This window comes from Phocoena sinus, chromosome 12 (assembly GCF_008692025.1).
Source record: "Phocoena sinus isolate mPhoSin1 chromosome 12, mPhoSin1.pri, whole genome shotgun sequence".
In the NCBI taxonomy this organism is placed as follows: domain Eukaryota; kingdom Metazoa; phylum Chordata; class Mammalia; order Artiodactyla; family Phocoenidae; genus Phocoena; species Phocoena sinus.
In genome coordinates, this window is record NC_045774.1 from 48,036,715 (window position 1) to 48,064,005 (window position 27,291).

The 27,291-nt window shown below is 43.9% G+C and overlaps 1 protein-coding gene across 5 annotated transcripts in view; it reads left to right on the forward strand.

The window, feature by feature from the left end:
• Positions 1 to 27,291, forward strand: part of FYN (FYN proto-oncogene, Src family tyrosine kinase) — a 206,345-nt gene that overhangs the window by 114,266 nt on the left and 64,788 nt on the right. The window contains exon 4 of one of the 5 annotated variants that reach the window (XM_032651936.1): positions 23,217 to 23,355. The exons of the other annotated variants lie outside the window; for them this stretch is intronic. The gene's annotated coding sequence lies outside the window, so the exon portion shown is untranslated. The remainder of the gene's footprint in view (positions 1 to 23,216; positions 23,356 to 27,291) is intronic. 5 annotated transcript variants of the gene reach the window in all.

Below are 27,291 nucleotides of genomic sequence, written 5' to 3' on the forward strand. Positions count from 1 at the left end.
AATAATAGTTCCCAAATTCAATAATAAGATGTTTGTCCAACACTGCACCACGTTCTCTTCCATGGTTTTGCTTTGATCTTTTTGTGGAAGTATAAGTAATAAACATCCAGTCTTAAGAATTAGGTCAAAAGTCTCATATTTGATTGTTTGCTACATTCTAAATATATTGCCCCTTAGTTTTGCGTGCTTAGGAATGTATATTTGGGAAAAGGGCATGGTAGGCTTTTCCTACCACATTCTTCAAGCTTCAGAAATAATTTGAAAGGAGGAGACGCTGCCACTTTGGAACATTTGTCCTCTACAATTTAAAATGCCTGTGAACACATTGGAAGCATTGGTCTTTTTAACTCTAAAAATCATAATTCTCTCAATAGAAAAGTGCACTTAGGTTACTGTGTCAGCAGTTTTGAGCTTTTGTTTTATTTAGAGTGAGGAGTGGGCTAGAGGTCTAATGTTAAAAATAGAGAGTAAGCCCCAGGATGAAATGGTTACCCCACCTAGAAAAGGTGGTTCTGGCTTTCTCAGGCCAGTGTAACAAAGCGCGATGTTGTCAACCTGAGCTAGGGCTGATTAGCCTCATCTGAATCTGAAAGGGAGCCCCCCATCCTTCCTGTTGCCGTGCAAAGATGCTGAAAAAAATTCACAGAGAAAACAGATGGACTAATATGTGCTATGTTTCCCAGACGTCCTGTCCCCAGTGCCCCCAGAACAGTGCAATAATTGGGAATGAGGTTGAACAAGGAAAGAACAAAGGAGTAAAGTATAAAATGCTGAGGAAAAGCCAGCCAGAAGCTACTCTTTTTAATCTGCTTCTCTTCGTGTTTTTTCAAATGTGATTCTGTTCTGGTTTGCAAGGCAGAAATAGAGACACAGATGTAGAGAACAAATGTATGGACACCAAGGGGGGAAAGCGGGGGCGGGGGTGGGGGGGTTGAACTGGGAGACGGGGACTGACGTGTATACACTAATATGTATAAAATAGATAGCTAATAAGAACCTGCTGTATAAAAAATAAAATAAAATTCAAAAAAAATGTGGTTCTATAGATAGTGACAGAGGAAAGAAATTCAGGGTCATTTTTTCCATTTTCAAGTAAAATTGTTATCTTGCACAATAGACTCACCAAGACTTCATGGTCTGACTCTCGCTCTGCCAATTCCAAAAGCGAAGGCAGCCGGCCTATCCTTTTGCTGTTCTGTGATGCTGGAGCCCCTTTCTTGCTTTTTAAAATAAGTTCCCCCAAAGTTGGAATGGTTGAAGGACAAGCCACTTAGCAATTCAGTCAACGTTTCCAACTTGCCTTCCATGTTAGTTTTTTTTTTTTTTAAAGGCATGGATTGTATTGGTATGTTATGGATGGACTAATCAAGAAAGGAAAGAAGGAAGGAAAGAAAGGAGAGAAGAAAAGAGAGGGGACGAGCCTGCCTAACACTTCTTTTCTCACCAGGTGTTTCTTGGTTTACCTCTAGTACAGACAAGGCTTATCAGTATTGATACTATGGTCCTGTTACAGACAGTCACAACTGAGGGAATCGGAAGCCACGTAAATAAAGCCAAGGATGGCTTCAAAATGGACAAGTATATTAGTAGCAGTTGAACACAGTGTCACTACAGGCTCAGACATTAAACATGTCAGATTTAAATTAGATATAGCAGGGAAATTCTACAGAAATTGGGATGTAAACTTTGGGATTCTTTCCAGGGGAGATCATGCACTGTTTCTGGAGGTCTTCATCATAAGCAAGATTTCCATCCCTACAGTGTAGGCATTTATCCCTATACTTTCTTAATTCCAAGTTGATTTCTACACGTAGATTTCAAGCATATATTTATTTAAAATATTTATGGCGCCATGAATGCTATTTATCTTGTGCTGAAATTTTACCCTATTAGTTATAATTAAGTTACCTAAATTGACATTTTTTACCATTTAAGGAAAAAACTCTAGAATCATCTAAGAACTGTATAATTTGCCTGGGAGATGCAGAATAGCTTCCAGAAGATAATTAGATGTTTTGAAAATAAAAAGAAACAGGGTAGAACCTGAACTAAAAGAATAACTTGTTCTGTTTGCCTTCCCTCAGGATATTTGAGAACATTTGGGGTTTACCTCTTAATAAGGATCTGTTGGATTATTAAGGAGCTCTTAAGGTTTTTTTCCATGTTAGAAGTACAACCTTGGCATCTAAAACCCACTTATTTGGATACACAGAGCAAGTGGCAGCATCCTTTCTTTAGGGTAGCCCAGTCTGTATATCATAAATGTGATATTATTGCCATTAACATTTTAGCTGTTGCTCCAGAAAGACTTAATCAGAAGTACATCATCACATGTAAGAGATCAGCAGAAAGCATTTGGGCTGCAAATATTGAACAGACACTACGTTTTTAAAAAATTCATCTTCACCCATGAGTTATTAGTCCTCAGGAATTGGCCATAGACTTAAAATTCTAGTTCTGGAAGGAGTGTTCAAGCTTCTCTGGATCAAAGCGTTGTACAGGCTAGGCCCAGGAGGGTGAGTGGCTTACCTGAGGTCACCAGTGGCTCGAGGAAGAATGGCAGTACAAATGTTTGCTTTTATTCACCTCCTAGGGAACATATTCCGCTTTTGATCAAATACACCAAATCTTCAACTTGGGTTAATCTTTTCAATTACCAAGTATCTATCAGCGCTGTCTGATCACCATCTAATGAAACTGCAAATGCAGGCAATACAGATAGTTTAAAATTTTCTAGTAGCCACTTTACAAAAGCAAAAAGAAACAGATGAAAGTACTTTTAATAATGTATTTTATTTAAGACAGCATATTCAAACCATTATCATTTAAACATATAATCGATATGTATAAAATTTATTAATGAGGTATTTTACATTCTTTTCTTCATACCAAGTCTTTGAGAACCGGTTATCAGCTTTACACATATCACATTTCAGCTTGTACCAGCCACAGGTACCATTTTGGACAGCTCAGGGCTACAGGCTGAATAGGCCCAAGCTTTGCACCAAACCGCAGACCCGTAACCCCTGAAACTGTAAATGTCTGAGTCTAGTTCACATTTCTTTTAATTTTTGCTCTTGGTATACCATGCTTGTCTGCTGAAGATCCAGAGAGAGGTAAGCAAGCATGAACTGCTGTAAAGTCAGTTTATCTATTGAAAACACTGTCCAGCCCTTGCTAAGATAGTGTTACTGTGTGATATATTACTCCTGCCTTCCTCTAATTCCATGAAGTTCTCCATTTCCTTAATGTCATAAGTTTCCTTACTAGCTGCAGCTGTTTCCTGTGGATAATGTTCTAAATGGCTTCTATTTATGAGATGCCTTGTACTGTAACTGCTGTCAGAATGAATATATATTCCAAAACCTGTATCCCAAGTCAGCCTAATTAACTAGCTTCTAAGAAATAATTGTTAAACCTTAGCTGTAGCTCTCAACAGTGATAGCTCTCACTTTGACCTAATTACAAAATCTAATGGTAAAATATGTAAGGAGGGAGATCAAAGAAGAGGATTCTTTTGCTTTCCATTTGTTCGTGCGTCATCTTTCACATCTCCCAACCGCCACCTCCAACCAGCCGCGAAGGCACCACATGGAATAGTAATGAATGACCGTAGAAGCTGAGGATGTTTTGGTTTGCTCACCGTTGAAGTAGGAATAACAATAGTGCCTACTTCAAAGGCTTGTGAGAATGAAGCATAAAGCGCAGTATCTGCCACATGGTTAGTCCTCAACAAAAAACTCTAGCTGCTGTTATTATTTACTTTGCAGTTCATAAAAATAGGATGGACAAAATAGACAGCAAGGAAGGCTGCCAGCTTTTTTTAAGGACATTATCCACATGATTCTTGGAACAAAATCAGGCTCCAGCCCAGAGCTGAGAGCTTTCTGTTTTCAATGTGTCTTCAGCATGACTGTGTGAACCTACATCACTTCCAGCGATAATGGGAGTATTGGAGCCAAAATGACCAGTTCAGAGGACAGGCCGTGTACAATGACAAGGGAGGAGCTGACCCAGATAGGGTGTTACAGGTTATCAGAACAGTGTTTGTACCTGGTTTTCATAGCGAATTGCAACAGCTGTACAGGAGAAGACAGAATAAGTATTTGGGGTGTCATTTGAGATCTTTTGTGATTCTTCTTTAAACAGTTCCACAGAGTAAGGAAATAGAGTTTTTAGAATATAAGACTTTCAAGATAACTCCCTTCTTTCCTTACCTTTTGCCTCTGTGCCCAATAAACCCATTGGCTGGAGCTCATCAGCTCTCCTTGAAGCTTCCAGGTATCACTTCTTGGTTGAACAAAACTCAAATCACACTGAGTCGTTACTTGGCACTCGTGGGTGCATTTCTCTCTTTGAGAACTGGTGATTCTTACAATACTTTCAAATCCCTTCCTTTCTCTGCTGAAACCCCGCCCTCAGATTACTGAAGTGCCGCTGGCCTGGAAAGTATTGACAACGAGGAGGGAACACGATATAGACTCTTAGGCTGTGTGCCGGCCTCTGTGGACACCTTTTAGTTGTCTTAAGAATATTTTAGTGTCTAAATTATCTGTCTAACCCTTCATCCTGAGTACCTGGATCCTCAGTGAGTTGACATCTGTCTTTCGGGGGCCATTGTTCATCTGCTCCTGTGATCAGAACATAGAGCACTGAGACAGTTTATAAGGGGTGGTCTCTCTTGTCCTTCCTGATTTGCCTGAAGTTCTACCCTGTCGCTGACAGAGATTCTGAAGACAAAGGCAACTCACAGTCAGTGCCTGACAGTGTGGAGAGCAGCAGCCACTTCGCCTGACCTGTACGCCCACACCTTTCCGTTATGCTTTGCCTCAGGGAGGCAGTTGCATCTCTGTTTAGCAAAAGAAGGGGCTGTTAAACACATGCCAAAGAGTGGTATCTTCATACCTTAGAATACTGCTCAGCAGTGAAAACTACAATGAATAAAGCAATAAAAACTACGACACTACTCAGCAATCATGAACTGCTGAAATGTACATTATCATGAATAAATGTCAAAAATAAATAGATGCAAAAAGTGCATCCTGTAAGCTTACATTTCTGTGAAATCCTGGACCAGGATCTATGGTGGTAAAAGTCACAACTGTGGTTGCCTGAGGTGGGGTTGACTGCAAAGGGGCACTGACAGCTCTTTCTAGGGTGATGAAAATGGTCTCCCTCTTGATGGGGGTTTAGGTTACACAGGCATATACATTTGTCAGAACTCATTGAACTGTATGTACATCTAAGATCTAGACAGTGTACTGTGTGTGAAATATACTGAAACTTAAAAAGAAACTATGAAGAAAGAGGGAGGGAACTGAAAAATTCATCATACTTGCTAAACCTCCCCCAATGATTAGAAAGTCTCTTTTCATTTCTGAGATATTTCTCCCAAGCTGGCTACCGGGCAGCTGTTCGTCACCCCTTTTTGTACCAGGCGCTTAGTGTGGTAGCAGTTTCCTGTTTCTTTTGGTTTCTTCTTGGTGCCACACGTACAAATGGTCGGTCACACCTCAGAAGCATAGAGACTTCCTTTTCACAAAGATTGTCCTAGATTATGAGGGAAAAGTTGTGCAAGGGAGATTTATTACTTGAAGACTCTTTTTTGGGAGGCATATATTTACAATTGGTTGTGTTAATTCGGAAGAGTGCTCTTGAACCAGAACTCTTTCTGAAGTTTCCTGTGTTGCGAAATGCAGACATTTACATTAAATTTTAAATCTGTTACTCACCCCTCAGCCTCTCCCTCCAGTCCATCCTCCTTGCCTCTTAAGAAATCTTTCTGAAATACAAATCTATTGTGTAGCTCTTGCTCAGAAACCCAGATGGCCTCCTCCCTCTGTCACATTTAGGACCCCGCCTAACTTTCCAGTTGCCCACCTGCACTCTTGGCTTTTGTCCCATCAAACAAGGCTGCTCCCTGGAATGCTCCTTCCTGGATCTGTGCCTTGTCAGAGCTGTTCCTCAGCCTGGGGAGCATTTAACCCACCCTGCTCCTCTACCTGTCCTTCCTCTGAGAACCTGTCCTAACTTCCTTGGGGTAGGAGTGACCCATGTGTCCGAGCTTACAAGGTACCATGTGTGTTTCTCCAGGAGAGCACACTTGTCACATTGGAGAAGAATAAATTCTTTCCATGTCCACCTTCTCCCACTGGTTGGATGCTCTTCAATGATGGGAATGCATTTTGCATCTTTGTATTCTGAGCACACTGCTGGGTACATAGTATTGATCAGAAACGGTGGGTGGGTAGGTGGATTGCTTCATTCACTCATTCATTTATTCATTTACTCATTCAGCACTGCAGCAGTCACCTTCTTTGTGAGACCTTGGAAGAGGAGACAGATAAGGACCAGAATGTCCCTAGCAAAAGCAGTCTTTCTGAGACAGCGTTACAGTATTCTAGCCCTGCTCTCTTTGCTTGCTTTTTCCAAGTGGTAACAAGAACCTGATGATACTTTCTGCCTGGGTTGCAATTTCTACCTCTCCTTCTCTGCATGAGGGATTTTCTACCAAGTTCTAAGAAAGAGATTTATAATATACCACTGATAATGTAAACCAGAGCTGGAAAAAAATGAAAACCATAATACAAATATCACCTGACAATAAATTCACTTTTTACAATTTCTAAATACCTTCACGTATATCACTTAGTTTTATCTTCACAGAAATCCTATGAATGAAGCAGGGAGGGCTAATTGTTGCAGCAGGCAAATGAGAAGACTGAGGTGAAATAAAGGCCAGATGATTTGCCCAGAGTCACACGTCTGGTTAGTGATAGTGCCGAGACCAGAATAGAAGTCCATGTGTTCCCACCAGGCTGGGAGAGTGTTCAAAAGTACGAGTTCCCAGGAAGATCAAATAATTGCTGGAAAAGCACTTCCTATCTCCAACGAAAACAGATCTTTCCAGCTGAGTGCCCTCCCTAAGGCCTGAAGAGTATCATCTGCCAAGTAGCTCTTCTTTTGTCTCCTGCATGAACTACCCAAGGCTGAGGGCCGCTGTGAAATCCGGGAGAATCAAGAGCGGCCACACGCTGCCAAAACACACTGAAACTTACAGAATCGGTAACTGTCAGGGTAAACAGAAATTAGAGAATGTCTTTCCTTAAATTCTTGCTGGGACACAGGTATGGAAGCTGATGCAGATATGGAGCTTTGTCACCCGTTCCTGCGCGTGTGTGTGTAAGTGACAAGACAGCTATTTCTGGGAGGCCACTGTAACATTTAAGAGCAAACATTTAACAGTAGGATAATGGCTGCTGAGTCTGCCTTTGCAGCCGCAGCTGCATCATTGCTCTGGGGAAGGCAGGATGGCTATTCTCCAACTAGTCAAAGTGGCGAGAGTCGGGAACAAAAAGAGAACTTAGTCATATTTAATAACGCACAGTCCGATCTCATTCCCATGTTAGAAGCTTACCGCAGGAACAGCTCATTGGCTTTGAGACCAGGGTTCATTCCATGAGATCTTTCAGACCTTCTTTTTTCTATAATAAATAAAATCCTATGCATTTAACTGAGAGTGAAAGAGCCAGCTCTTTTCAGACATTGATAAATGAGTGGCTGTGATTTTTGTCTGCCTTACTGATTTGCTGCACAGAGGGGACTACAGTCACTCCAGATTTGAAATATATTCATAATTGTGTTAGAGCAAAGTTGCCTTTGATATCAAAATTTAACTGCTCTTAGGTATCCATCTCTGGGATCCTCTTGCCTTTTTTTTTTTCTTTTTCCTACATCCACTCTACCCTCTTCCCTCTTTCCCACTTATCTTTCGTGGGTTTTTTTGCAGTATGCGGGCCTCTCACTGTTGTGGCCTCTCCCGTTGCGGAGCACAGGTTCCGGACGCGCAGGCTCAGCGGCCATGGCTCACGGGCCCAGCCGCTCCGCGGCATGTGGGATCTTCCCGGACCAGGGCACGAACCCATGTCCCCTGCATCGGCAGGCGGACTCTCAACCACTGCGCCACCAGGGAAGCCCCCACTTATCTTTCTTTCAAGGTCTCCACTGGCAAGCTTTGTTAGCCAGAATGTACTGATATTTCACTGGTCACAGTTAGAAAATGAGCTTCTGAAAAGAGGAGACACCTATGGCCCTTGCAGAGGGCATGGGAAGGGCCTGGTCCTGTGAGCTGTCTTGGTTGAAGCCCTCATTCCTCTGATCCTACAGGCAGAATTACACAGAAAGTTTTTATTTTCACATAAAACCTATTTATGCAGCTGCTTCAGAGATCTGGAATAAGACATATAGGGGGAAATCCTGAAGCAAAATAAGAAATACAGAGAGACAGATAAAACCACATTTTTTGTTGTTGATCCTGAAATAATCCACTAACACTTAACCTTAATTTGGAATTCTGGTCAAAACCGTGATGTTAAAGAATGTCATCAAATCCCTTTGCAATCACAGTATTTACAAAAGCTTTCTCACACTTGGATCAAGTGTGACCACAATGTAGGACAAATTGTAACTTGTTGCTTGTGTGGGTGTTGTAGGTGTCGTGACCTTGTCACCGAGACTTTCTTGTCCCCCAGTCATTTCCTCATCAATAAAAAGAAAGGGAACAATCATTAGTTTCTAGTTTATGTTTGACCTAAAATGGTAAGCGGTACATTCCCACATTTGTGTCTGGCTTTTGGCCTTTGATTTCAAATGATTCCTCAGTGGGACAGCTCTGTTCAACCACAAAGTCTGTTAGGTTCTTGCACCACAGAGCATGTGTGAATTCTTCCCTGTGTTGGAAGCAGAGATCGATGATAAATTCTCCCTCTGCCACTTATCTCACAGATGACTTGCAGTGAGCCAGGCGTCGACTCAGATCGTCTTTACTCTGGGGTTCTGGGGTTGAAAGTTCCCAAAGGTTATGTAAATGAATAAACCCATGAATAAACCCTGGCTTTAGGCCCAGACGAAAGGTTGGCTGTTAATACTGGTATATACACTTTCCGTATTGCTGGGAGAGTGACATCATGTTAAACCGTTGCTTGGGGGTGTTTGTTTCTACATTGGGAGGCGTTGATTTGCCGCTCTGAACACCACAAGTGACAGCTTTTCATTCTGTTCTCGAGGCTGCAGAATAAGCATGGACTTTATAATCAGAGATGTAGATTTGAAATCTGACCCCAGCACTTCCTAGCTGTGTGCTCTTAGGCAAATTCCTTAATCTCCCTGAGTTTAGGCTTTCTACAGTAAAATGGATTAAACAAACAAAATGTAGATGCCTAGCGCGATGCCTGGTGTAGCGTAGGCTCTCCAAATTGTTTCCTTTCCTTCTTTTCAGTAGAAACTTCTGGGAGGAAGCCTAAAAGGGTTTCCTCTGAATTCTTCTGTTGAAGGTATTGTTCTAATCACTACCATTCCTACAAAAAGAATAAAACATTTCCAAGGGAGTCATGAGAGACAACATGGCTTAGCCTCATGGTTCTCAAAGTGCGGCCCCAGACCGGCAGTTCCGGAATCATCCAGGCGCTTGTCAGAAATGCAGTTTCCCAGGCCCCGCCCCGAAGTCACTGATGCAGAAACTTTGGCAGTGAGGCCCCTCAGCCTATGTATGCGCAAGTGTTCCAGACCATTCTCAAATGAAGTTGGAGAACCACTGGTGTCGTGAGAAGAACAGCAGACTGGCTTCTTACGTGCTCTGCTACTTAAGCCAGCAGCCATTTCTCCAGGCGGGGCCTCAGCCACCTCATCTCCGGAATGAGAGATGGGATTGAACCAAACATCCTCTGAGATCTCTTCCAGTTCTGGCATTTTGTGGTTCTGGTCTCAATCCAGCTGTATCAGGCAACATTTTCTTAGTGACCATACTCTAAAACATAGAGGGAAAACAACTTTGTTTTCATTATTTCCAAGGTAGCACATTATTGTTGTATAAAATGAAAACAAGCAAGATGAAGAAACTTAGAACCATCCAGAATCTCTGTATCCAGAGACGTTCTTTTATGCTGTGCTCTCCCAGTCCTTTTTTTTTTAATGTGAATGCACATGTATATATCCTGCGGTCATTCAGCATCCGTCTACTGGGTGTCTGCCCTGTGCCAGACATAGTTTGGGGCCCGGTGGGTACACAGTAAACAGGAAAAGCCCCCATGGAGCTTTCATTCTCATGGAGGGAGGTAGACAGTAAACAAGAAAATAAATAATTAAATAAGGTCATTTCTGAGAGTGTTAAGTGCTATGAAGGAAATAAAACTGAGTGATATGATAGAGTGACAAGGCAGTGGCCAGTTATGAGTTGACGCCTGGAAAAACCTTTCTGAGAAGGTGACATTTGAGCTGAGACCTGACTCCTGGGAAGCAGCCAGCTGTGTGGGAATTTGGGGGAAGAGCATTTCAGGCAGTGGGAAAAGCTTGTGCAGAGGCCCTAAAGGCAGCCCATCTGGCTAGAAAAGAGGCGTGAAAGGGAGGCTGTAGCAGAGGAGGCCAGACAGGCAGGGGCCAGAGCAGGGATGGCTGTGTAGCTTTAAATTTATTCTAAATGTAATAGGAATTCATTTTAAGACTAGGAGTGACTTGAAAGAAAAGTGTATCACTGTGATTGCCGTGTAGAGGATGGATTATAGTGGGGGAGAATGAAAGCAGGAGAAGTAGGAGCACGTGTCTATCTAGTGTTTTGTAACTTGTGTATTTCCCTTGACTTTGAATCGTGAACATTTCCCAAGATTATTGATATTTTGCCACATTATCACTTTTAATGGCTGCAGAGGAATCTGGTGTGATACCATACTTTGTTAATCCCCTGTGGTGAGTACCTAGACTGTTTACAGTTTTTTATTATCATGAATAACACTGTGAGTGTTGTTAAATCTCTTTGCACATCCTTGTTGTTTGCTTAGGAAAACTCCTGGAAGTACAAGTCTTTGGCCAACAGTAGGCTGCATTTGAAGAGTCTTTCTTCAATCTATTGGTTAGTTTCCTCTATAATTTTGTAACTGGGCATCCTCCAGTCACTTAACACTTTAGCTGATGAACTTTCATCAGGCTGGGACCAGAGAGGGGCAAATGAGACACCCTCCTACAGCACATGATTTAGGGCATCCCCCCCAAAAACTCAGAAATCAAGATAAATAACATCTCAACGCAATCTTCTCTATCCTGACTGCTGAGCTTTATGGCTTCTCTCTAAACTTTGCTCCCAGGTCAAGTGCCTCACTCCATCTTAGACCTGACCCTGGAGGTCAGGTCTATAGGAAAAATATAAGCAAGGAATGATTTGTCTCTGGGTTTGAGTCTGTTTTTACTTATGCTGTTTCAGAGTGACATCACTAACTCAGTTGTTAGCTACATAGTAACGCTGTGTGCATCCATTGTTTTTCTCAAGTAAATGAGAAAATACAGATAAGTGACGGGCCATGGGTCTGAGATCCATGTCCTTCACTTAGGAGGCCTGAGGGTCAGTTGTCTTAAGCTCTGTACTTTTCCCGGCTCGTGGATGGCTGTGATCAGGTGTGTGCCTCGTGGTCCTGTTCAACTGTCCTGCAGGTTGTAACCAGGAGGACTGCGTGGCTCCAATGCGGGATTCACCAGGAGTCCATTGGGTGTCTAACTAGCCTAACCTTATGGGCCCAACAGTGGCCAGTTATTCTCTTCGTTCTGCTTTTGTTCTCTACCTTCTCAGGAGAACTGGAGGACTCAAAGTTAGCATTGGAGTTTATTTTTCTTTTAATGTAACAGAAAAGAGCAATTGGCCAGAATCCAAAAGTGAAAATTCTTCAAGTGACCAAATAAGTTTTCAGTTCCATATTTTGGTTTCCTTGTCTGCATTGCCACTCACAGCCCCTGGTCTCCACCCAGAAGTCAGAAGCATTTTAGACTTCTTTCGGCGAAGAATTGAGGACATGACAGAACCTCTGTGTGTTGCAGGAGCCGCTGTCATCCCCCCTCTCAACCTCAGGGCTGTGTGCTAGCAGCATTGCTGACCTTGGATGCACAGACCTCTCCCACGGTTTGTGTTAGCCTCACAAGGTTCATGGGCTGGGCAGCCCCTCACACCACAGAGCCGGGGCCACTGTCAGCGCTCTGGGGAGTCTGCAGGCACTGCCAAGCAAAGTGTCTTTTTCCTCTGTCTTTTCCTCCTTTTCATTACTGAATCCAGTGAGCCTATTTGCAGCAAACAATAAGTGGTGAGCACATAGGTCAGTCGGTAGGTATATGGTTAGCAGGAACGATCGCCATCAGCAAAAGCCACAGTCCAAAAACAGTTGACCCAAAATGTTGCAAAGCCACATCCCTCCAGATCATCCAGTTCTGGTCAGAGGGTTCATGTCTAATCTGGCTGGCAGAGTCCCCTGCTCTTACCTCAGCATAGGTAAAGGAGAAGTCCCAAGTGACTTGCTCAGGTGAGTTTGAGATGGTGGCCCTCCCAGCATCTAGCATCTGATTGGGTCCAGCAGCCCCACTGGTCTGTGAAGGTCCCTGTGTGTCAGGAGAGATCCTGCGGTCAGGTGACTCAGGCCCTGTGGCTGAGCGGTGTGACGGGAGATGCTGATGACGCTCCACGGAGCCATGGAAGTGATCCGTGAGGAATCAGAATATGGCCGCCCCAAACCCACCTGTTCCTTATTCCCTTTAAGCTGATTTCATAGCAGTCCAGGCCAAGAAACTGCCAAGGATGCCAGGGCTTTCAGAGCTGTCCCTTCATGGTTTTGAGGAGGTCGTGGAGCTGAATATAACCCATTTTGTCCCGAGATCCATGTGCTTTTCTCTGTGTTATGTGTCATCAGAGTAGGGCTTCTGAAAAGTCTGTGCTTGAACATTATATCAATATTTAGGTGAAAATTAGCTTATTACATGCAAAACTTGCTGTTCAACTGAAGTGCCTTTGTTTTAGTGACCCCTGAAATTGGGGTCACTAAATTGATGGTGTGATTCAGACTGAGATTTTTAACCCAAGAGTTACACTAAAAGTTCCTTTTTCTCTCTAAAAGATAAGCAACCCTCCAATCCCCACCTTCCAACTGACATTAAATAACGTGAGTATCGTTGACTGTTGTCATTCCTTTTGAAAACTCTAGGCAGTAGATTATTTCTTGAGTTGAAACCAGGTAAAGATTAGGCAGAAATTCAGCTTTCTCCCGTCTTCATTTGCTTTTTTATTTTCTTTTAATTTCTATCAGCATAGTTCATTTTGTTGTCTACTCAGTTAAACTTGTTAAATGTTATCCCTAATCCACGGCGATTCGTTTGGCCATGTGACTGATCACCAGTGATGGCAGACTGGCAGTCAGTCCATCTCCTGGGCTGCCAGGAAGCCAGTGGATGTCATTTGCACCTGGGGTACAAAGTCATGACCTGAGAGAACCCCCAGGCTCCAGCGTGCCTCCTGTCCTCATATATGTGTGCCTGTTACATCTACAGCTTACTGAGCACCTACTATGTGGCCAAATAATGGTCTAGGTGCAGTCTACTAATTTGAACCAAATGAAATTGATGTTTTCTTTCTTTAGATCAAAGGTGATCAGGTATCAGGATACCTTCCTATTAGTAATTAATAGTATACAGTATATCTATTCTTATTTTAAACATTGGCATAATCTACATTTTACAGGACAGAAAGCAGAATAATTTTGGTGACCTACTCAAGATATAAACTGTTCCCTCACTCATGGCTTTCTACCCTCTGACACCCTGAGGTGATGAGAAGTGAGGAGGAAGAAGAGGAGAGGAGTGGAAGGAAATCCACCTCAGAACTGAAGGAGTGGAATTAAAACCATTAAAAGAAAAATCAGGGCCTCCCTGGTGGTGCAGTGGTTGAGAGTCCACCTGCCGATGCAGGGGGACACGGGTTCATGCCCCGGTCCGGGAAGATCCCACGTGCCACGGAGTGGCTGGGCCCGTGAGCCATGGCCGCTGAGCCTGCGCGTCCAGAGTCTGTGCTCTGCAGCGGGAGAGGCCGCAACAGTGAGAGGCCCGCGTACCACAAAAAAAAAAGAAAAAGAAAAATCACTCCTGTCTCTGTCCCACGTGCCTAAGTAATGGACTGCCCAGCCTGGGCCTCCCTTGAGAGGGTCCTGGCTGGGCAGAAGGCGGGCAGCTCCAGCAGGGACCACAGCAGCCCACGGGAGACAGAACCCTGGCAGGGCTGTGGGCATAAGGCCGAGTCCTGCGGAGATGGGCTCTGTGCGGCCCAAGCTCCGTTTATATTGACGTCAGCCCGTCCCCTTGACTTCCTCCCAACCGAAAATCGTCTCCCACACGTGTGCATCTGGCCAGAACCCCACATTATTATGAGTTGGTAATTTAAGCGAAACAAGTTGCCTCCGCCCTCAGTACATAACTGATGCTGAATAACAGGGCAGGTTTCAGGTGCCCAGAGGAATCTGTAGCGCTGTTGACACCTTGGAGGTATTTTCAAATCTAAAAGAACAATAGCTATGTGGTAATCGGTACTTTGGCCTGGGGACATTTCAGTTTCAAAATAGGAAGGTTATGGGAACAGACCAGCAGAGGGAGACCTTCTAGCCAGTCTGTGCACTTTCTCCATTTGTCTTTAGAGATGGTGGAAGCCATTCTTGGCATCAGGAGGAGGAATGAATGGAGGGGAGGTTCAGATCTGGTTCAGATCCCTGAACCAGAGCAGCCAGCACCAGGAGGAAGGCGGGGGCAGCTTCACACAGGAAGGCAGAAAGTTCCCTTCGCTTCTTTAGAAGAGGTTCATTATCTCGCTTCCTGTCCATCATCATTTGAAAGCGTTTATTAAAGGCCAGGTTACACCAGGCGTTGCCCTTGTGTTGGACTCAGTTCACCAAGGATCACAAGCACGATGCCTGTGGAAAGGTGTTCACAGAGAGGACGCGCCACCTGTGTGCGAAAGAAAAACTGTGGCTCTTTACCAGGGCTCACGCTTCAGCCTTATCTCCTGAATCGCCTAGGAGCTTCCTCGTTCCTGGCAGGGGACACACATTCAGAGCAGCCTCCCGAAGGGGTGGGCGATGCAGGGCTTTCTGCTGGACGTGAAGACGATGATGGTAATCGTGATGACGATGATGCTGGCTCCAAGCACCTCACAAGCCTAAACCTCGCCCAGGCAACCAGGAGTGGTAGAGAAGGAAGAGGAGGAAACAGCGGTGAATTTGCCCAGATCCTCAGGCTCTAGCTGTCTTTGACCAGATCGGATCCGCACCCCGAGGATAGTCCCACAACCGTCAGGCTTGATGTGTCTCTCGCCATCACTCCTCCCCCAGGAGCTTTCCTGTGGCTGCAAACACAGGTCTTAGGGGGACCCAGCTCCAAAAACAGATTTGAGTTGAAATTATAAACCTTCAATCCCAGACCCTTGCAGTAGAGTGAGGCCCACACGTCACCTGTGGATCTATAACAATACAGGTTCCTGGGCCTCCCAGACCTGCAGAGCATACATAATCCCTAGTTCATGTAGGCATGTTTCTTTAGGGTGTTTGTCTAAGAGTGGAATTGCTGCTTGTCAGATAGATGCATTTTCATCTTCACTAAATAATGTGAAGTTGTTTTTCCAAAGTTGTTGTACCAATTTACTCTCCACCGGCAGTATATGTGAATTCTGTTGTTCCTCAATTTCACTAGTACTTGGTATTGGCAGACTGAAATTTTTGCCAATAGCTTTACTCCTTTATGTTGGAATTACAGTACAGAAATGAAAGAGGAGTTCGGGGGTAGGTTTGGTTTGGTTTGGAAATGAATGTTGCTTTCGTCACCTGGCCTAAGTGAGAAAGCAAAAGTGCTCTGCTACCGAAAAAGTGATAAAATTGCTTGTTTTGCCAAAGGGGAAGCAGAGTCAAAAGGAAAAGAGAGAGAAGTTTATTTGATCCATTATTTTAAGCTGAAGAAGAGTCACATGTCTGAGGCACAAAAGAAATCATTAAAAGAATGGCAGGGAGGATTAGCCAGCAAGCATGTTAGAACAGAAACAGATTTAAAACGGTTGAGGTATACTTAAGAAAAAGTTAGTAAACAGCTTAGTAGATTTGGAAGGCAGGAACTGGTCTAAATAACCAGTCCATTCTATAAGAGATACATAGATCCACTAATGTTTTTAGGAACATTTTAATTTTAGTAATGGAACCTATGTAGAAAATGCAAATCTTAGAAGAGAGGCAGGATGGTTAGGAAATGGGAAGGGTATAAAAAGGAGTGCATTCAGGCAATGCGTGTCCAGATTAAAAATGAAAGCTGGTGGAATAGTGAACACCAAGGATGTGTAGGCTGGTGATACACAGGACAATTGTTGTTTCACTCGGGCTGCTAATCAGCATGTCGGGTCAGCCTTTGTCAAAAAGAATTACACAGGGCTCATTCCAAGCGTGTACCACTGTGACTCGCTGAGGCCATTTGAGTCGTACTGAACCAGAACTGGGGCCAAGCATGACGCCACGCTTGGGTCATCATTACCTGGAGTCTATAAAGCAGCTCCCCAGGAGCTCGGTGTGAACACTGGGGACAGGCCAGTTCTGCTTGGCACTGGGACAGATTACTGCTGCTCCGAGCTGCCAATGGATGACCATCGCTGGCGGACGAACAGAAGTTTCCATCCCCTGACCATGGTGAGCCTGTAGATGTAAGCAGAGCTGACATGGCTAAAACATGGGCCATCTTCTGACATTAGCCCAAAGAATTTGTTCATATTACAAATTTCATGTAAAATGGAGGTATACCTGCCACTTCGGCATCATGATAAAGACGATCTTGTTTGACTTGATGGAGTAAACTGTCCAAAGTTGGAGGGTTTGGTGGGCCCCTGTTTCCCTTACACTCCCCCGCACCTCTCACCTTAGCACCTTCTTCAGGCTCCTCTTGTGGATATCGGAGGACATTGTTGGATATTAGCTGTCACATACCCTTTTTAGTGGGGAGTTGTTGTCTTTCTCCAGATGTCTTGCATTGCAGATGTCTGTCTATCGCTGTTGTCTGTTTTGTCATTTTTAGACAACCATCTACACAGCTGCAGTACAAACCTCCATCCTACCAGCCCCAGGAGATCTTGGGGTTCTTTCTGTGGCAGGGCTCTCAGAAAATGTAACTTACACAGTCCCATATAAATTGCCTCTGCAGCAGTATGGATTCAGATCTTTATTCTTACATGCAACAAAAGCTACAGCTTTGCTACAGTTGGGGATGATTTGTGAGGAATGAATTATGCATAGACAGGTAGCTAGAATGGATAGAGTTGTTTGTCCAGCTGAGGAAGTCACATCTTACTCAGATGCCTCTCCATCTACCTGTGTGCAGTCCCTTCCCACTCTCGACTGGCTGTGTGGCTCCCCTGTGCTTCTTTTCTCTTCCCTGTTTCAGTATGTGTCTACCAAGAGCCAGCTTCATCCCACTTAATACGGGACAAGTATCAGCTGGATAAGGTACACATGCTTTAGCCTGCTAGCCCATGGCTAGGAGTATATATCTTAGATTCAGCCAGGTCTGGGTTAAAATCCAAGTCAACTTAGCTGTGAGTCCTTGGGCAAGTAACTTGACCTTCCTACACTTATTCTCCCATCTGGAAAGTAGTGCCAATGATAATAATACCCAGTTCACAGGCTGCTGATGGATCAAAGGAGATAATTTGCTTATTGCATGTAGCAAAGCCTCGGGTACCATGGTGAGCACTCCGTAGAACAGACATGTAGTTGGTTATGATCTGGCTTCATTTCTAGCTACCTTCCCAGCTGCACACATCCATGCCATTAAACTGTAAGCTCCTTTTGAGCAGGAGAAGCCTGGCTCCTTCACTCTGAAGCCACGAGCCTCGCAATATGCCTGGCAGGTGTTTCAGTGCTCTGTAAAACTAGGGCCAAATCAAGTAAGCCACATGAAGCCGTGCTGTACCACACCTCTGCTCTTCACATGCTGCCCACCTCCTTCTCCCCCGGCCAATGTCCAGTCACCTTCACAGCCGCCAACCTGGATGATTTCGGGCTCCGCCTGCGCTCTCTCCCCAAGCCGAGTCTGTTGATTCACTTGCTTATCTCCCTCCTAAGTATATATAAGCTCCTCGAAGGCAGGGCCTGATTTACTTGACTCTATCTCCACAGCCCTTGGCACGGTGACTGTCACTTAAGGAAGATCAGAATGTGTTTGCTGAACAAAGGCTGGAGGTAGGGCTGAATGTAAATAAAAGGATGTGCGCAGAGAGACAAGAATGCAAGGGAGAGGAAACAGCTGAAAACTGGTGATTTGTTACTATGGTGATTTCTGAGTAACTTTTGTTTGGGAGGATGGGAGAAGTTTTGTTCTTGTTTCTGTTTTCTTCTTAACTTCATCTCCAGCAGCTCAGGAGGAGAACAGCTGTACTTAGCAACCCTAGGGTAGAGCCAGAGAGAAATGGAGCTGCTGTGTGGCAAGGGAGGATGTGGGTTAAGACCAAAGCAGGGCATCAGTGCCTGAGCTGCTTGAGCCAGATCATGAGTTACTCTTCATTTTAGCAACAAAGGGAAGGGGAGGACATAGTCGGGTCTTCTGAAAACCACAGTAAGAAAGAGTACTTTAAGCCATAGTGTAAAAAATAAAATAAAAACTATAGGACATAGCAATGCCCAGCTCCTGTCACATCATTAAATCTATCTTTTAATGAGGAGCAGAGCATGTTTCTCAAAAGGCAACATGGGGTAATTAGATCCAGGTCCTACTGACTGGGTAACTCTGGGAAAGTTACTTAAATTCTGTGAGCCCAGGATTCCTTACTGTGAAATACCCTTTCAAAGCTGTTCTGCAGATTGAATGAAATACCATATGTGAAGTACCAAGAAGAAAATAAGTTATTAATAAATGGTAGCTATTGTTACAATTCATTTTGGTTGTTATCCTACTAACCTGCCTTAATCCAAGTTTAACTGTCAGTATCAAAGGAGGTCAGAAGCTCTGATTGGTTTTAGAGTCTGGGGAAAAAGCAAACAAGTGGTCAACAGAGCCTCCCTTTACCTCTGTGTTAGATTTACCTCCTCCTTGTGTTGGGGTACAGGCCACCTGTTATAACAAAAAGACTCCATCTCACTTCCCCCAGAAAATTAGTGGCTCACACAGGATGGATATTCATGCCTCTCTCATGTTACACTCAAGATCAGAGCTTTAGGGTGGTTGAAGCTGTGCTCCACAAGGCCTTCCAGGGCCCAGGTTCCTTCTGTCCTACTGCTCTGCCATTCCTTGATGGGTTGCCATCCTCTGCCTGGTTAATGCCAGTTTACCAGCACCACATCCACTTTCCAGCCCACAGGAAATGAGAAAGACAATGGAGGGCAACCCAGTCTTTCTTAAGGAATGCAAGAGTTTGAGTATATAGCATCCACTGTCAACCAATTGGCCAGAATTAAGTGACATGGCCACACATAGCTGCAAGGGAGTCTGAAAATTTTAGTCTTCAGCCTAAAACTCTGTTACTGTGGAAGAAGTGGGGTAGATTTGGTGGCACAGCTAGAAGTCTGCCACACCCCTCACCAGCTTTTATCCTGTCAGTAGGATACTACTACTCATTTATTTTCAGTCATGTGGATTTGGGCCTCTGTCCCTTCAGGCCCAGGGCAACCCTATCTGACACCAGAATCCTGCAAGCTCTCAGAAAAAGGGAAGATAAACAGCTGTGCTGTCATCATTAAGGAGATAACCTCAAGTTCAATTACTCTACAAGACAACACTCTGAGAAAAATCATAATCTGCCTCATGTATATGCCAAGCAAAAAGTCACTACTGAATTGCTTTACCATAAATTTTATAATAGCGTTTATAAAATGTTTGCTGGTATATAAACTAAGTCTTCCCTTTTTGGATTTGTTAACATACATCTGACTGGATTTCACCTGCCAAGTAGGTCATCAACGAGTGATCTAGCCCACATAACCCATGTTCCTCCCATATAAAGTGGCCACAATTTGTCATCCCAAATACTGTTTTTATGGCTGCTGGGGAAAGCATCACTGACTGCCTTCAGTGGACTCCATGTTCTCCTCTTCCTGCTTGTTATCTCCCTCCTTTAATTTCCTTGTGTCTGTGTTGGTACTCAACTTGTGTTCATGAGTGAGACCTCTTGAGAAGGCTTCACTGAAGCAGGTACCACATAATCAACCAGCCTGGGCCCACCAGGGGTAAGGAATGTAAATTTAAGGGAAGGCAGAGACTGTCCTCATTTCCTTTAGGCTAGGAGGTGGTGGGAGGAGGCTGCCTAGAGGCGGTTGGCCTCTCTGCTCCCTTTGTTCCCGTCATCACTGTCACAGTTGTTCCTTGTCCCGGTAGAGGCCGGGGAATTAGAGAGGGGTCAGTTTTCTGACAGCTACTTTATCAGCATTCACACCAAAACAGCTGCCGAGAAGCTTTGAAATTCTAAACCACTGCAAGGGATGCAAAAGTTATGACTGCTGGTGTCGCTGATTCCTTGCAACTTGAGAAAGTGCCAACATAAAGATCCAGGGGAGGAGGGACCAGGCTTCATGTCCTTCTTCAAAGAAAAGGCGTCAGCCTCAGTTCCAAAAACAATGCAAATGGCCCCAACACCAAATTCTCAGGGCAATAGATTTTGATGGGCTCTGACTTCATAACCAGATAAGTAATCGGTGGAAAGGGGAGGCGCGGTCAACACAAACATGAGCTCAAGGGCAAAAAGAAGAACAAAAATATGCTTATTCAAAGTCCATTCTGTTTCTTTAAAGCAATGGAGCTTCTTGGCTGGAACTGGTGAATTAAAGGAAAAAAGAATTCACTGTTTTTTTAAAGGAGGAGGCCGCATTTGCAGAATCATCTGGCAAGGAACCTCTGTAGAGACTGGAAAGATTGGCAGAGCTGGTTTTTGTCCGGCCTTGGAGAGTGAACCCCCTCGGCTTTCGTTCTCTGCGTTGGTGGGGAGGGGGTGTTGATGACGCCTGTTCAAACAGCTTTGTGCTAATGTGTCTTCTTGTGGCTCCGCCAGGTGACAGCCTGACCCTTGGGCCCTTGGCCTTTTAAGCCCAGAAAGCCAGTCTCTGCCACTCTGGCCCAGATGTGACACTGACTTTCCCATTTCTCTTTGCTGGTTCACGAATAGAAGCCCACATTTTTGTTTTTCTGTGGTGGTTTTTATAGAACAGAGCCAAGGAGAGTGGAAAGAGGCTTAACTCTAAAGATCTACATTAGGAAGAAACATCTTTGTCGCATCTTTTGTGTTTCTGGAAAACTTCAGGTTGAATAAACCAGTGCTGGTTACTATTCCATGCCCCGCTTGGATTGTCCCAGATTCTAGGGATTGTGGCTCAAAAGTCAAAGCATCAGAAGGCCAGGCTGAACGTCCCAAAAGGAAAGGCTGAAGGCAACAAGATGAAAATGAGAGCAAAATACAGAATTTTTCTGCCTGGTGCCCTAAACAAGTCCCTTTGCCTGTAACAGGCATCCAAAGAACAACAGTACTTTGCTACATCCTCCACCCCTTCTTAGAGTCGTGCCAATGTGGGGTCTTCAGGCCCTCACTTACAGAGAGGTCCTCAGTAACCAGAGCTCCTTGGTTGGGTTTCAAGGGTGACCTGAACGAGTACTGTCATCCTGAGTTTACTGGGTTTCCCCAGGTACCTAGGAACGTGGGGCCCAGAGATTCTCAAGAACCCACTAACCCAGCCACCCCACTCCTGATTCTGTTATCCCAGATTCTGCCACTTGCCACCTACATGGTCCGCTGAGTTGATTACATATCACAGCTTTGCTTAATCTATGCCCCTAATTAGATTTTTATGGAGGTTCTATGCGCTTTCACCACCCACTCTCAGCTCTGCTCCCTCACTGCCTCTTCCCAGCACAGATGTGATGAAAACACACTCAGAAGTCTCTCTGGCCTTTGGTACCTTTAATCTTGACACCTTCTGGAAGGAGAGGTTGCCTCTTAACAGGCTTGGGAATCAATCACTTTCTCTACCTCTCTTAATTTTCAGTTCACAACGCATACTTCATCATTGTATGGTTATCAACTTATATACAAATTAAGTCAGTAATTGATAAGATTAAAAGGACCTTTCTTATTAACAAGTAAAGGTGATTTAGTCTCATTTTTAAAACTGGTGGATTCAGTACAGAAAATCTGAGAAATAAAGAAACAGAGAAGGAAGAACATCATTCATAGCATTATCCCCTACATACCACCAGCAAGCATCTTGGTATCTTTCCTTCCAAAGAATTTGCTAGGCATTTGTTATATACTTGCAATCATGTGATCCTTCTTAGTATAACAGGAAAATATTATTATATTTTCCATTAATTATAATATTAATGGAAAATATTATAATATTTTCCATATTACTAATAATTTTTTGTAAGTATAAGTTTCAACTTGTGCTTAACTTTACATTATGGCCTTACGATATGCTTAGCCGTTGCCTTCTTGTTAAATAATTAGCATATTTATAATTTTTCAAATTATAAATAACACTTCATAGGATCTCTTCATGTGTCTTTTTTTTTTAAGTCTCTAGCACAGATTTAGAGGTTAAAGAGCAGACCCATTTTTAAGCAGACCCATTTTTTTTTTTTTTTGCGGTACGCGGGGCTTTCACCGCTGTGGTCCCTCCCGCTGTGGAGCACAGGCTCCGGACGCCAGCGGCCATGGCTCACGGGCCCAGCCGCTCCTGCGGCACGTGGGATCCTCCCGCACCGGGGCACGAACCCAGGTCCCCTGCATCAGCAGGCGGACTCTCAACCACTGCGCCACCAGGGAAGCCCCTAAGATTTTTTGATAATATTGAAGTTGGTTTACAAAAAGTTATATGTTAATTCCTGCTTCTACCAGCAGTGTATGAGAATAGTCATCACTATTGGGCAAACATCTTTTTAAATTTTTGTTAATTTAGAAGTGAAAGTATCTCACTAATCTAAATTGTGTTTCTTTGATTACCACTGAAGGGAAATATATTTCACAAGCTGTTTTTTACTTTCTTTGAATTGCCAATTCACATGCTTTCCCATTTACCTAATCTTAGAGTTTTCTTATCTATATAAATTCCTTATATGTTAAAATGTTAACCCAAGAGAATTGAAAGCATATGTCCACACCAAAGCTTGTTCATGAATGTTTACAGCAGCACTATTTATAATAGCCAAGAAGTGGAAACAAACCACATGTCTATCAGCTGATGATTGGTAAGCAATAAGTGATATATCCATTCAATCGAATACTTTTCAGCCATAAAAAGGAATGAAGTACTAAGTCACGCTGCAAACTGAATGAATCCTGAAAATGTTACACCAAGCAAAAGTAGCCAGTCAAAAAATCCATGTATTACATGATTCCATTTATGTAAAATACTCAGGGAGCTTCAAGATGGCGGAAGAGTAAGACGCGGAGATCACCTTCCTCCCCACAGATACATCAGAAATACATCTACGTGTGGAACAACTCCTACAGAACACCTACTGAACGCTGGCAGAAGACCTCAGACCTCCCAAAAGGCAAGAAACCCCCCACGCACCTGGGTACGGCAAAAGAAAAAAGAAAAAACAGAGGCAAAAGAATAGGGACGGGCCCTGCACCAGTGGGAGGGAGCCGTGAAGGAGGAAAGGTTTCCACACACTAGAAGCCCCTTCGCAGGCGGAGACAGCGGGTGGTGGAGCGGGGGAGCTTCAGAGCCACTGAGCAGAGCGCAGCCACGGGGTACGGAGGGCAAAGCGGAGAGATTCCCACACAGAGGATCGGTGCCGACCAGCCCGAGAGGCTTGTCTGCTCACCCACCGGGACGGGCAGGGGCAGGGGCTGGGAGCTGAGGCTCGGGCTTCGGAGGTCGGATCCCAGAGAGAGGACTGGGGTTGGCTGCGTGATCACAGCCTGAAGGGGTTAGTGCACCACGGCTAGCCGGGAGGGAGTCCGGGGCAAGTTTGGAGCTGCCGAAGAGACAAGAGACTTTTTCTTGCCTCTTTGTTTCCTGGGGCGCAAGGAGAGGGGATTAAGAGCGCTGCTTAAAGGAGCTGCAGAGACAGGCACGAGCCGCGGCTATCAGCGCGGACCCCAGAGATGGGCATGAGACGCTAAGGCTGCTGCTGCCACCAAGAAGCCTGTGGGCGAGCACAGGTTACTATCCACACACCCCTTCCAGGGAGCCTGTACAGCCCGCCACTGCCAGGGTCCCGTGATCCAGGGACAACTTCCCCGGGAGAACGCACGGCGCACCTCAGGCTGGTGCAACGTCATGCCGGTCTCTGCTGCCGCAGGCTCGCCCCACATCCGTACCCCTCCCTCCCCCCGGCCTGAGTGAGCCAGAGCACCCGAATCAGCTGCTCCTTTAACCCCATCCTGCTGAGCGAAGAACAGACGCCCTCAGGCGACCTACACGCAGAGGCGGGGCCAAATCCAAAGCTGAACCCCAGAAGCTGTGAGAACAAAGAAGAGAAAGGGAAATCTCTCCCAGCAGCCTCAGGAGCAGCGGATTAAATCTCCACAGTCAACCTGATGTACCCTGCATCTGTGGAATACATGAATAGACAACGAATCATCCCAAATTGAGGAGGTGGACTTAGGGAGCAACAATATATATTTTTTTCCCCTTTTTCTCTTTTTGTGAATGTGTATGTGTATGCTTCTGTGTGTGATTTTGCCTCAATACCTTTACTTTTACCGTTTGTCCTAGGGTTCTGTCTGTCTGGGGTTTTTTGGGGTTTTTTTACTTTAAAAATTTTTTTCTTAATTATTTTTTATTTTAATAACTATTTTATTTTATTTTATACCCTTCCTTCCTTCCTTCCTCCCTCCCTCCCTTCCTTCCTTTTCTCCCTTTTATTCTGAGCCGTGTGGATGACAGGCTCTTGGTGCTCCAGCCAGGCGTCAGGGCTGTGCCTCTGAGGTGGGAGAGCCAAGTTCAGGACACTGGTCCACAAGAGGCCTCCCAGCTCCACGTAACATCAAACGGTGAAAACCTCCAAGAGATCTCCATCTGGACACCAAGACCCAGCTCCACTCAATGACCAGCAAGCTACAGTGCTGGACACCCTATGCCAAACAACTAGCAAGACAGAAACACAACCCCATCCATTAGCAGAGAGGCTGCCTAAAATCATAATAAGGCCACAGACACCCCAAAACACACCACCAGATGTGGACCTGCCCACCAGAAAGACAAGATCCAGCTTCATCCACCAGAACACAGGCACTAGTCCCCTGCACCAGGAAGCCTACACAACCCACTGAACCAACCTTAGCCACTGGGGACAGACACCAAAAACAACAGTAACTATGAACCTGCAGCCTGTGAAAAGGAGACCCCAAACACAGTAAGCTAAGCAAAATGAGAAGACACAGAAACACACAGCAGATGAAGGAGCAAGGCAAAAACCCACCAGACCTAACAAATGAAGAGGAAATAGGCAGTTACCTGAAAAACAATTCAGAATAATAATAGTAAAGATGATCCAAAATCTTGGAAATAGAATGGAGAAAATACAGGAAACGTTTAACAAGGACCTAGAAGAACTAAAGAGCAAACAAACAGTGATGAACAACACAAAATATGAAATTTAAAATTCTCTAGAAGGGATCAATAGCACAGTAACTGAGACAGAAGAACGGATACGTGACCTGGAAGATAAAATAGTGGAATTAACTACTGCAGAGCAGAATAAAGAAAAAAGAATGAAAAGAACTGAGGACAGTCTCAGAGACCTCTGGGACAACATTAAATGCACCAACATTCGAATTTTAGGGGTCCCAGAAGAAGAAGAGAAAAAGAAAGGGACTGAGAAAATATTTGAAGAGATTATAGTTGAAAACTTCCCTAATATGGGAAAGGAAATAGTTAATCAAGTCCAGGAAGCACAGAGAGTCCCATACAGGATAAATCGAAGCAGAAACACACGAAGACACATATTAATCAAACTATCAAAAATTAAATACAAAGAAAAAATATTAAAAGCAGCAAGGGAAAAACAACAAATAACACACAAGGGAATCCCCAAAAGGTTAACAGCTGATCTTTCAGCAGAAACTCTGCAAGCCAGAAGGGACTGGCAGGACATATTTAAAGTGATGAAGGAGAGCAACCTGCAACCAAGATTACTCTGCCCAGCAAGGATGTCATTCAGATTTGATGGAGAAATTAAAACCTTTACAGACAAGCAAAAGCTAAGAGAATTCAGCACCACCAAACCAGCTTTACAACAAATGCTAAAGGAACTTCTCTAGGCAGGAAACACAAGAGAAGAAAAAGACCTACAATAACAAACCCAAAACAATTAAGAAAATGGGAATAGGAACATACATATTGATAATTACCTTAAATGTAAATGGATTAAATGCTCCAACCAAGACATAGATTGGCTGAATGGATACAAAAACAAGACCTATATATATGCTGTCTACGAGAGACCCACTTCAGACCTAGGGACACATACAGACTGAAAGTGAGGGGATGGAAAAAGATATTCCATGCAAATGGAAATCAAAAGAAAGCTGGAGTAGCAATTGTCATATCAGACAAAATAGACTTTAAACAAAGACTAAAACAAAGACTGTTACAAGAGACAAAGAAGGGCACTACATAATGATCAAGGGATCAATCCAAGAAGAAGATATAACAATTGTAAATATTTATGCACCCAACATAGGAGCACATCAATACATAAGGCAAATACTAACAGCCATAAAGGGGGAAATCAGCAGGAACACAATCATAGTAAGGGACTTTAACACCCCACTTTCACCAATGGACAGATCTTCCAAAATGAAAATAAATAAGGAAACACAAGCTTTAAATGATACATTAAACAATATGGAATTAATTGATATTTATAGGACATTCCATCCAAAAACAACAGAATACACTTTCTTCTCAACTGCTCATGGAACATTCTCCAGGATAGATCATATCTTGGGTCACAAATCAGCCTTGGTAAATTTAAGAAAATTGAAATCATATCAAGTGTCTTTTCCCACCACAACACTATGATTAGATATCAATTACAGGAAAAAATCTGTAAGAAATACAAACACGTGGAGGCTAAACGACACACTACTTAACAACCAAGAGATCACTGAAGAAATCAAAGAGGAAATCAAAAAATACCTAGAAACAAATGACAATGAAAACACGATGACCCAAAACCTATGGGATGCAGCAAAAACAGTTCTAAGAGGGAAGTTTATAGCAATACAATCCTACCTTAAGAAACATCTCAAATAAACAACCTAACCTTACACCAAAAGCAATTAGAGAAAGAAGAACAAAAAAAACCCAAAATTAGCAAAAGGAAAGAAATCATAAAGATCAGATCAGAAATAAATGAAAAAGAAATGGAGGAAATGATAGCAAAGATCAATAAAACTAGAAGCTGGTTCTTTGAGAAGATAAACAAAATTGATAAACCATTAGCCAGACTAATCAAGAAAAAAAGGGAGAAGAC